The following is a 10,782-nucleotide window of genomic DNA, read 5'->3' on the forward strand; positions in this document are numbered from 1 at the left end:
CTTTTGATTATAATAACATGTTTTAACAATAGGAATGTTTATGGTTTTTCATATGGCTTACGATTCATTTTCAACATTCAAACGTTCAACAAGAATTCCCAGTTCCTGCACAACCTCACACTTGGCTACAACATCCACGATAACTATTTGAGCACTTTCCACACTTCAGATGCCTTGCTGGACATTCTCTCCACTGGAGAAGCCAATGTCCCCAACTACGGCTGTGGAAAGAAGGAGAACTTCCTGGCTCTTCTTGATGGAGCTGACAGGGACATCTCCATCCAGATGTCAACATTAGGAGGCACCTACAAAATCCCACAGGTTTGTGTGTGTTTTTCTCCCTCTGGTAAAGTGAGGGGTGGGTGATGGTGGGTGAGCAATAGATGCAATCATGTCTTCTCCATGGAATTCAACAGCTGCTTTTCTCCATATTCTCAATATTTTACCCCATTATGTTCATGTTGAGATTAATCATAAAAGGCCTGAAATGCAAGTAATAAATTCCCTGGAGAAGACATTCTAGCAACTATTTAATTGATCAAAAAATATCCCTGGTTGTTGAGGCCTCTAATGGCATCTTCATTTTCACAGATCTGACATTATTTATCTGACATTATTTATGTCAGCCCTATCTAGTCAGATTGAAGTTGGCAATAGTAGCATTTTATCTATCTAAAATGTGGAATAAAAATTACTTAAGCAATTATAGGCCAAATAGACTAGCAGATATTGTGGCTAAAATTTATGCCATGATCCTCTTAGTTAAACTTGAGAAAAATGCATTCTTTGCAGAAGAACCAGAAAGTTTTAGGTAGAGTGAAAAGCTATATAGATTTTATAAGAAATAATGGATAAATTAATAATCTAATATTGGCAACAAATTTGTCTTGAAATATCTCATCTATATCAGTGAGGTAAAACAAGGTTTTCAGGCTCTCTAGATGTTAGTGCAGCATTTGACTCAATACACAGAAAATTATGATGGAGAAAATGTTTTGCCCTCAAAATGGAGCTCAGCCTGTTGGCCCTGATCCAAGCCCTTGTTTGAGAGGGAGGTTTGGGCTCAATGGAGCCATGAGAAGAAGGATCTATGCTTACCAAGGGGGAAGGGAAAGATGCATATTTGAATCCTCGTCTAAATATTTCTTCTTATTCAGTGTAAATATGAATGATTTACTAGCAGTAATGAAGGATAAAAAAACCCCCAGATCATTAATAAATGTTATTTCATTTTTTGAAAAAAAAAATGACTAAATTAGTGGACCAGTGAAATGCAGTGCATGTAGTATACAGTACTTGGATTTCAGAAAGGCTTTGACAAAGTAAACCACAACCTATTTCTTGGGAAGCTGAAAATATGTGGGATAGACAGCATCACCCCCAGATGGAGTCAGCCTGTGGTCCTCAATGGAACTACGTCTGCATGGAAGGAAACAAGCAGTGGGGGGACTCCAAGGTTCCATTTTAGCCCCAGTTCTCTTCAACATCTTCATGAATGATTTGGATGAGGGAAGAAATGGGGAAATCATCAAATTTGAAGACAACACTAAAGTGGCAGGAATAGCCAACACCACAGAAGATAGGCTGAAGATCCAGATGGATCTAGATAAACTTGAACCCTGGGCCTATCTAAGAAACTGTAATTCATTGTAGAGAAAAGTAAGATTTTATACTTAGGCTAGAAAAACCAAATGTCCATTTACGGATGTGGTGAAACCTGGCTCAATAGCAATAACTATGAAAGGGATCTTGGAGTCCTAGTGGACAATCACTTAAATATGAATCAGCAATCTGTGGCAGCAGCCAAAAAAGCTAATTCAGTCCTAGGCTGCATTACCAGAGGAATAAAATCAAGATCATATGAAGTATTGGTACCACTTTATGATGCCTTGTCAAGACAACACTTGGAATAGTGCATCCAGTTTTAGCCACCATATTATAAAAAAGATGCAGAGACTCTGGAAAGATGCAGAAAAGATGATTAAGAGCCTGGAGACTAAAACATATGAGGAACAGTTGTAGGAATTCAGTATGTCTAGTCTAGTGAAAAGGACTAAGGGTGACATCATAGCAATGTACCAATATTTGGGGGGCTGCCACAGAGAAGAGGAGGTCCACCTATTTTCCAAAGTATTAGAAGGCAAGACAAGAAACAATGGATGGAAGCTAATCAAGGAGAGAAACAACCTAGAACTAAGGAGAAATTTCCTAATGGTGAGGAATGCAACGTCTCCCCTTCAGAAATTGTGGGTGGTCCATCACTGGAGGCTTTGAAGAAGAGACTGGACAGCCACTTGTCTGGAATAGTATAGATCGATACAGATTAACAGAGTTGGAAGGGACCTTGTAGGTCATCTAGTCCAAGCAGACCCTACACCATTTCTGACAGATGACGGTCCAGTCTCTTCTTGAAAGCTTCCAGTGATGAAGCTCCCACAACTTCTGAAGGCAACTTTATCTCTTTATTTCCAGGTTGAATGTCTCCTTGTTCAGTTTCCATCCATTATTCCTTGTCAGGCCTTTGTCCGGCCTTTGGGTGCTTTGGAAAATAGCTTGACCCCCTCCTCTCTGTGGCAGCCCCTCAAATATTGTAAGACTGCTATCATGTCTCCCATGGTCCTTCTCTTCACTAGACCAGCCATGCCCAGTTCCTGCAACCGTTCATTGTATGTTTTAGCCTCCAGTCCCCTAATCCTCTTGGTTGCTCTTCTCTGCACTTTTTCTAGAGTCTCAACATCTTTTTTATAGTGTGGTGACCAAAACTGGATGCAGGATTCTAGGTGTGGTCTTACTAGGGCTTTATAGGGTGGTATTGGTACCTCTCTTGATTGTATCCCTCTGTTAATGCGAATTAGGATTGCATTGGCTTTTTTGGTTGCCGCTGCACACTCTTGACTCATATTTAATTGGTTGTCCATTAAGACTCCAGGACCCTCTCACAGTTACTGCTATTAAGCCTGGTTTCCTGCTTGAACAGGGGGTTGGACTAGAAGACCTCCAAGGTCCCTTCCAACCCTTTTATTTTGTTATAAGTTCTGTTATAGATACACATGTTTAGCCTGCTAAATTTCTATTGGAATACACTGATTTATACAGATAATATGATATTATCATACTTACAGATTGGATTGTATAGACTTGGATTGTATTGTCTTAATAATTATCTGATAATTTATAAAGCAAGTTCAAAAGTTATGGTCTTTGTAAAATGACATCATAGCCATTAGAGCAAGTAACACCTTTCCTTACCTGGGGTTGTTTTCTCTGAGCCTGAATCTTGGCTCCCTCATCATCCAAGGAGCTCAGTTAGAGAAAGGGCAGGAGTGAAAGTGGTGCTTAAATGAAAACCTCATAGCTCTCCAGCTTCCTCAGCCCCAATTATTAAAGTATATGAGGCTCAGTTTTCCCCCATGTTCTTCCATCAATCTGATGTTTGGGGCTTCAGAGAGAAACCACCAGCAGAACCAACCCAATCTCAGCCCCTGAGGAGGATCTTGGGGTGGGTAAAAGGACTCCAGCTGCTGCCCTCAGAGCTGATTTGGGAATTTCCACAATTTCTGCTTTGTCTAAATTCAGAAAATACGGGTATTATTGGCATAAAATGTAATCTATGGAAACTGACAGACTCTGAAAATTGTGGCTCTTGGAACAGACAAAACTTCAATTAAAGATCAAACTTGGATTATGAAACTAACAAATCTTTTTAGGCTTTGAGGTCTTCCTGTTTCTTGTATAACTGGAGAAAGAAGTTAAAAAATTTCCTCCAGAAAGAATCTGGGATAGAGAAGCAAAAAAAGGTGCAGCTATCCTTGAAAATTATAATAGTTCCTTTATTGGAATAGGATATTCCAGTTGGCGTTTGCATGTGTTAATCTAATTGTGATGAATTGTAGGGATGATAAAGTAATATTATTTACATTTTTATTGTTTTTTAATTTGCTTATTATTTTCTATTATTATGATACAATCTTGCTAATAGTCTGTCTTTAATATTTTAGACAATGTCTGATTAACAAACTATTCTAATACATTCATGAGAACCAGTTTGGATTTATTAAAATCTAATATTTTGTACTTGATCTGATCCCAAATGTAACACAGCTTTCTTCATTGCTTTTTCAGATCAGTCATAACATTGTTTCAGAGGCTCTGAGTGATAAAAGTCAATTCCCCCTTTTCCACCATATTCTCCCCAAAGAAAGATTCCAGTACCCAGCAATTGTCCACCTGCTCCTCCATTTCAGATGGACCCTGATTGGCCTCTTTGCTTCAGACACAGAAAATGGAGAGAATTTCATGAGGATTTTTCCTCCTGTGCTTGTCAGGAGTGGAATTTGTGTGGTTATATCACAACTGTTCTCAACAACTGGATAGACAGCATCCCTCAGGGATTCCCTCTCTAAGTGGAGACACGTCAACGTCTTTGTTCACTTCATGGAATATGAGTTCATTTGGGAGAGAATTCTTCCTTTCCATTTAACGTTTATGCGTCTGCCAGGACCCATTGAAGGGAAAGTCTGGATCCTCACAAATTTTATCCTGTATCCAATGAACAAGCGTAGACTTCTCAAATACATCCATAGTATTTTGAACTTTGGTTATCTGGGAAAAGAAAGGCCAATGGATGATGCCTTTGAACCCCTTTTCTTTGTGGAAGAAAAGTTTCAAGATCCTTATTTTCTCTGTTCTCTTTCAAAGAACATCTTTTCTGTCAAAGGCCGCAGAAGACGCACCCAGGAAGCCCCATTGGAGACTCAGGAGAAAAGAAACAGGATCCAGATCCCAAATGACCATCACTTTTACAGTATGATGAAGACTCTGACCCAGGCCTTGAATGCCGCTTATTCATCCAGATCGAGGAGGAGAAGGAAGGAGGGAGAAAAGAGTTTGTGGTCTCCAAGGCTGCAGCCGTGGCAGGTATGGGGGTCCCGATATGGATCCATTAATCTTAGATCCTTTGGTGGCATTTTAATATTAAACTCTGCTCATTTGAAAATGCTGTATTCTTTTTTAAATAAAATTTCTGTATTTGTGGTTTTGTGATGAGCATGGTGGAATTTCCCCTTTGTTCCGTCCCCATTGCAGGTGGGTCTGTGTGCAGCTCAACAGGCAGCTAAACCCCCCTCTTCTCCTCCAGTGAAAGGGAGCCTGGGGTGGATCTGGGTGTTTCATTGGGAGAAAAGGGCACGGAGAAACTGAGGAGATGCAAAGAGTGAGAATCAATATAAATAGGAGATAGGCAGCATTAACTAACAGCCAACAAAGAAGCAGCTGGAACCTCTCCAGCGATGCTCCGTGTGAGGGACGGAGGCCTCCGGATGACCATGTGTCTCGGTCAAACCGGCTGCTTCCGTCTCCTCCAAAGGCTGAGAGAAAAGGGAGTCTGGCTTCAGACCATACAGTTAGGCTTATCTGCCCCCGGCCACTCGGTGGAGCTACAGCAACAACAGCACAACAGTTACATGTTGTGGCATGACACAATTTATAAATTTGGAGGAGACCCTGAGATAATCTAGCCCAACCCCCCCTCGCTGCAGGAATGCCAGTTAAAGCTTCTCTGACTGATGGCTGCTCAGTCTTTGCATTCAGATAATCCATGAAGAGGAGACTCAATTTTTCTGCTTCACTGGCTCAGCTCTAAAACAGCAAATTCTCCTCCAGGCTTGGTGCCTGCGAGGGGACCTGGTCCTTGAGTTGGGGTCTCCCCAAACCAGAACGTTCACTTCCTGAGATTCTTATGGTTGCACTTGCCTTCTTTCCATGAACATCTCCCTGCTGACTCAGATTCTGTTTACCTTATTTTTCGGACTATAAGATGCACCTTTTCCCCCCTAAAGGGAGGTGAAAATTTAGGTGCGTCTTATACACCGAATATAGTCCTGCCCACCCACTGTCCCCCACCCTTTGGCCTCTGCCTCCTTGCAAGCAAAGAGCAAGAAAAAATAGCTCCTTTCAGCTTCAACACAGTCTAAATAGCACAAGGTGATTGGATCGGCCTCCCAACTCTCAGCTGATGTGCTCTCAGTTGTTTTGCGCAGGGCTCTGCTGCTTGCTGCAAAGAGCAGCTGGAGCAGATTTTTTTCCCCTTGTGCTAATCAAGCTATGCTGAAAACAAAAATGAAAGTAAAGCAGGCTGTTTGCTGCAACTAGGCAAAATTACTCAGAGGGAGAGGGAGATTTCTTTTTCTTCTTTTCCTCACCGAAAAAGGTACGTGCGTCTTATAGTCAGGTGCGTCTTATATTCCGAAAACTACGGTAACTACGATTTTGAGATCATTTTCACAAACATACATATGAAGTTTGGTGTCCCTCATGTTTCTTCCAGTCCATCATTCATGTTCTTATATGAGACTCTGTTGTTAGTCAAGTCCTAGTTGCTAAAACTCAGATATTTTTCTACTGCTTTTTATATATGCACCCTTCTGTGTGTGCTGATGATAAATATTGTTTCTGGAAAGTTGCTATTCCTCTCATTAAATTTTATTTTATTCAAAAAGGTAAAATACAAACTTCAAAAAATAAAACTATTACTAAGACAAAACAAAATTAGATGAAACATTTTTTAAAAAAATTGTGCATTAAAAACACATAAAACCACCTACGCCGAGTGGCTGTGGTTTCCGTCGTCCCGATATAGTCAGTTGGCACCATCTCTGACTATTGGGGGCGAGTCGTTGGCCCCCACAGATGGGGTTCGCAACTTGGGCATCCTCCTGGACTCACGGCTGTCTTTTGAAGAGCATATGACGGCCGTAGCCAGGAGGACTTTTTATCAGGTTCGCCTGATTCGCCAGTTGCATCCCTTTCTGGATCGGGACTCGTTACGCACGGTCACTCACGCCCTTGTCACCTCACGCCTGGATTATTGTAATGCTCTCTACATGGGGCTCCCCTTGAGAAGCACCCAAAGGCTCCAACTGGTCCAGAATGTGGCCGCGCGGGTGGTAATGGGAGCAATGTGGCGCTCTCATGTAACCCCCCTCCTGCGCGAGCTGCACTGGGTCCCGGTGGTCTTCCGGGTGCGCTTCAAGGTTTTGGTTACTATCTTTAGAGCGCTCCATGGCTCAGGACCAGGGTACTTAGGAGACCGCCTCCTGCCACCAATAGCCTCTCACCGACCAGTTCACTCCCATAGAGAGGGACTCCTCAGGGTGCCGTCGGCCAAACAATGTCGACTGACGGCCCCCAGGGGGAGAGCCTTTTCTGTGGGGGCACCTACCATCTGGAACGGGCTTCCCCCGGAGTTACGAAACATCCAAGACTTACGCATATTCCACCGTGCCCTGAAAACATTTCTATTCCAACAAGCTGGTCTGGCCTAACTCTCTCTTTTTAATTGGCTTTTAAACTGGCTTTTAAATTGGGTTTTAAACCTCTTTAGATAAATTTGGATGTTTTTAATCTTTGAGCCTAAATTACTTAATCTGTTTCTTAATAGTTTTTAACTTCTATATGTATTTGTATTTATTATGGCTGTTCACCGCCCTGAGTCCTTCGGGAGTAGGGCGGTATACAAATATGAAAAAATAAATAAATAATAAATAAATATATTGTTCCCCAGTGGAATATTGACAGATTTACATTTCTCCCCCTTGCAAAATAGGCCCACAGTTATAAACTTCTACCAATATAATTGCAACCACTTAACTTGTCATCTGTCTGCTGTAAATTAAAAATATAGTTAACAGCAATTTTAAAAAAAATAAATTTCAAAACTTCAAAACTGTCTGTTATCTGCTATTATATTTAACTCTCAGACAATTTGCAGGGGCTTATTATGTACCACAGACCACCACAATTATTATCTCTGATCCATCCTGAATCTGTTCATGATTCAATATCTTTGTTTGATTCTTAATAATAATTCATTTCCTTTAATTAGGATCTTTCCCAGCAACTGCTTTTCATTCCTCAAAGTCACAGAACCTCCTGTAAATTGAAACACAATGAGTCTTAAGATTTGTTTTCCAGTTAAGTATGACATGTCCATTCCCCAATCTCCCTCAATCTTCTTGAAAGAATCCATTTCTTCAGTCATCCATTCTGCCACTTTGAGTCTTCAGGGTCCATGGCCTCTCCAGCCATCTCCAAGCAGCCTGCCTTCAAACCAGATTTCAGGGATGCCAGCAGCAAATTCAGTTCCAGTCCGTCCATCCAATCCATCCAATTCAACAATGGTGGCTTGCTTCTGATTATCGCTTTTGAGTTGATTTAAAACCATTGTTATTTTATCAAACTTTTTAAATGAAGTTTCAAATAAGGTTTCTAAGTAGAAAAACCTTATATTCTTTAAATTAAATCACATCAAATTAGCTTACATTAAGATCTACATCCTAGATCAAATCTTGCGTGAAGGGGATTTATCAACTTGACCGTATTAATGATAACCTAGAAAAATTGATGTCCAATAGCAAAAAGTTATCCCTAACCTTCAGTCCCTGGCCCATTAATTAAAGTATATAAAGGTTCCCCCTATGCTCTTGTATGGAGCAGAAGTTTGGGATTTCTACTCAACCGCAGTACTAGAACAAACACAGTCCCAGCACCTGAGCTGTATTGTGGGGGTAGATCTAAGGACATCTGCTGCAGCAGTTAGAGCCGAATTGGGAATGTATACAATTCATCCACTATCCAAGATCAAAGCATATAAGCACTGGCACAAAGTCAATGAAATGGAGACTGATAGACTCCCCAAGTTATGCTTACTAGAGCAGATAAACTCACAATGACAAACCTCTTGGATCACTAAACTGATTAATTGTGGAAGTAGCTGTGGCCTTCCTGTCTCTTGCGTAACAGGAGAACGATTCAAAAAAACAGCTGCCCAAAGAATTAAGGATGTAGAAGCACAAAATGACATGGCTATTCTCAGTAAGGTGGGTAAGTTGAAATGGCTGAGCAAATACAAACCTACTTTTCAACTAGACAACTATTTAAAGTTACAACTGCCAAAAAAATCTTAGGGAGAGATTTACGCGTGTGAGATTCAAACAGCTGGACACAATGGTCAGATATGGGAGATTCCACTCTAGACCTTATAATGGAGGTCTCTGCATTTGCAGAGTGGCAGAGGCAGAAGACCTGGCTCACATCCCGTTTGATTGCTGCCTGCAGAAGAGGGTGAGAGGCAGATACCTTGGTCCATATACCAAAGGAAGGACCCATCGGGAATCCCATATCAAAACGACTCACCTTATCTGCAGCCAGAATTTGAAAACAACATTTAATGCAGCTCAGAACTTGAGCAAAATGGCTCGGTTGAGATCGGCATATGTGGGGCTAATTGAGGTAGACTGAAGGGATGATATTGAAATATAATTTTATCATATTTTATTTATCCACATATTATTGCATTCTATTCCAATCTCATTTTAAATTGTTTTTATCAGATTTTAGTAATAATTTGTGTTTGGAACTCTGCACTTTGATTTGGCTCATGGACTAATCAACCAAGTAAACAGACATAACCTTCAGGTGTCAGTAGGAAAAATTTAAAAAGATTAAAAATTATTTGAGTATCACATTGAAGACAGTTTTTATCCACTTAATTATCATACCACCCGCCCCTCAGTTTTCTAATCACATCACACAATTGTTTGTGAGTCCTTTACTGAAATCCAGTGATATCACCAGAGTTCCCATAATCTATTTAGGAAGTGCAATGATGGGTGAGAATGACTTTTGGGATGAGGGGAAGAGAGGCTGCCTAGGGAAGGATCAGAGAAGAGGGGAGAATCCAGGGGTGAAATTCACTCACCTTCCCTACCGGTTCGCAAATGTGTGCGTACTACCACAGAGCCCTCATCAGAGCCTCCCCCAGACTCCAGGACTGGCCCATGTCCCTCCCCAACCTCCTCACTGTCCGAATCTGCTGCCAGCTCCACTGGCCACTGGTGGGCCACAACAGCTATACGGATTCTTCCTTCGGCTTCTGTCAATCCTGTCTCCAGGCGCAGAAGTGCATTTGAGACACAACGTGGCATCTGGAGAATTGATCTGGTGAATTTGGATTGAACTACTTCTAATGATGTAAAACATGAAGCTGACGGTCCGAGCAACGTCCCATAAAGGAGCTGTGCTAGCGACTTGGGCACAAAAAGCTTAAGAGCAGCAGGGACATAGTAGCCTCCCTTTGGGTGGAAACAATTAAGAATGGTGCTGGCTGATCTTTGGCTCAGCTGCATGTTTCTTGAACCCTTGGCCTGAATGGCCACCCCCAGGGATTTGAAGGGGCTTCCCTGCTCTATTTTGTGGCCATTTAGATACCATGAATCAAGTTTTGGCCTTTTTGATCTTTGTTTTCTCATCATTTATGCCCAGTTGATTGTAATTACAGTGCTGGAGAAGGGCTCGCAAGGCTCTTTTCAGGCCTTCTGGTGTCCTGGAGAGGCTCACAGGGGCATCTGCATAGAGCAGGAGGGCGATGCTTCGGTCACCTATTTTTTGGGGGGGGTGTGATTTAGTTTGTTTAGCCATTTTACCATGCCAGTTATGTAACAGTTGAAAAGCAGGGGGGCCAAAATGCCCCCGTTTAACCCCCTTTTGAGTTCTAACTGACTTCGAGAGGGACCCCTGCATATCACACCTCACCTTGAGGGATGTTTTAGTATGTAGGGCAGGTAACAGATGAAGAAGCCTGTGATCAATTGAGGCAGCTTCCAGCTTCTCCCATAGCTTAGTCCTGGGAACCGTATCAAAGGCTGCCTTGAGATCTATAAAGCAGGCGTAGAATGATGCAGGTCTATTTGATATGTATTTTTCCATCAGTTGATGAAGAACTAA

The sequence above is a fragment of the Pantherophis guttatus genome, chromosome 6, assembly GCF_059756535.1.
Source record: "Pantherophis guttatus breed Tessera chromosome 6, ASM5975653v1, whole genome shotgun sequence".
NCBI classification, from domain to species: Eukaryota; Metazoa; Chordata; class Lepidosauria; order Squamata; family Colubridae; genus Pantherophis; species Pantherophis guttatus.